We start from the raw sequence: 2,058 nt of genomic DNA, 5'->3' as shown, positions 1-2,058 counted from the left end.
TTTAATAAACGCTGCAAAAAATAAAACTTTTCGCAACATTCAATAAACGAAGTTATAAAATTAACTTTTAGCAACGTTTATAAGACTTTTAGCAGCGTTTAATAAACGCTGCAAAAAATAAAACTTTTGCGAAATGCGACATTAGCAACATCCATTTAAAAAATGTTGCCAAAAAACTCAATTATGTTAACCAATGGCAACATTCACTTATTAAAATGTTGTGATAAATCCCTTTATGAACATTTAACTACCGAATGTTTCCTTTTATGTGTTGCAAATGACCATTTTTTGTGTAGTGATACTTTGTGATTATTGAGTGAAATATTGGATGGTGAGAGGAAGAGCAAAGGCTATACTATTCTTTGTCAATAGTTGTTGTGGTTAAAAGGAGAGATTAAAGGGATAGGGTTTGAAAACCCTCATGTTTTGTAATCAAACCTTTCCCTATTTATGGGGCTTTATAGTGAATTCGGGCTTAATTTTATGGGATGTTAAATGGGGAATTAAACGTTAGAAGTGTTTGCTGAACTTCCGAGGCTTCTGGCCAAAAATCTTTGTGTTATTGTTATTGTTGACATTTTTCTCAGTTTATTTTACTCTAGTTTCTTAAAGTACAAACCGTTGAGTCACAAACTCAACAACAACAGTGGTAACACAGATTTGAAATCTTTACTTTTGACTCTTTAAAATTTTTAAAAAATTGATCTAGCTTCGAAATTCTTGAATCTTTTGTAAGAATATCAGATCTATAAAGATCTATAATTCTTTTGGTCAAGAAACCCTTTGATTGGAATTTGAAGTGGATCTCTGGTAACTTTTGAGAAACCTGTTTTGCACTTTTATCTCTCGTAATAGATTTTTTTTTAACCTCTCTTTTAAATTCTATTTTTCAAGAATATATGTTGTTATCATCTTTAGAGGATTCCTAAAGCCCCATTCGTTTACCTTTGTCTAGGGATCCTATGAGAACCCTTGAATATGAGATAAGTAGGGTTTAGTTTGAAAAAATCTATGAGTGAATTGTTGCTTATTTTTTTCTTGAAAATTCTAATATGTTGTTAGGTGGTAGCTATTATTGATTACAGTTGGATTATAAATTTACATTTTTATTAACTGCAATATTGTATTGAAACTATTATTGATTCTCATAATTCAATATTTTAAGCACAAAATTGCATGTGAATAAATTGTATATTGCATGCTTTAAATTCTCATTGTTTACTGAGTGTAAGCATAACTAAGTGTTGTACATTTGTTATATGATCCTTGCACATCCATTACGTTAGAAATATTGAGGTATACATTTTATGATTTTGTGATTTGTTCACTTAACTTAGATATGTGTGGTATATTCCTACTCAATGTTTGTAATGTTTTTGAAATTATAACTACACTATTGCACACCATGACCATTCGGATAGATGTTAAGATGTGGAATGACAAAAAAGACTTCAGTCTCGAGCGCCAGAGGATGAAGGCCCTCATGTTATAATTAAAGTGTGCTATGGTCATTGATGAATCTTAGCTAGACAACATTGCCGCTGAAAGAAAAACTAAACACGATGAGTTGGCCTGGAGCATTATGTTTCTCCATTTATTTAATTCTGTAATTAGAAATGCAGGAGATACAAGACTGTTGTTGAATTATAGATTGCCTTAGAGAAACTCTATCTTACCAAAACCCTACCAAATAAGTGCTTCTTATGGAAATAATTCTTTAGTCACAAATTTGATCCTAGTGTAGACTTAGAAGAAAACTTGGATAAATTTAATAAGACCACACAAGATTTTATTAACTGTGGTGAAAAGATCTCTAATGATCAAAAGGTAGTTGGCCTACTTAATTCACTTGGTGATAGATATAAATACATAAGGAATGCATTAGAACAGGATAGGGATGACTTCACTATTGATATTATTCATACTTCATTATAGAATGAAGATTTGGAGTTAAAATTTAGAACTTATAGAAGCCCTTCATGTTGAAAATTCCTCATCTAATTCAAAACTTCAAATTAAGGGGTTGAGTAATTTCAGTCAAGTGAATTAAAATATAAA

Source organism: Olea europaea, unplaced genomic scaffold (assembly GCF_002742605.1).
Source record: "Olea europaea var. sylvestris unplaced genomic scaffold, O_europaea_v1 scaffold2339, whole genome shotgun sequence".
Lineage (NCBI taxonomy): Eukaryota > Viridiplantae > Streptophyta > Magnoliopsida > Lamiales > Oleaceae > Olea > Olea europaea.
The sequence above is the reverse complement of the archived record's forward strand: the minus strand, read 5'-3'. Positions refer to the sequence as shown.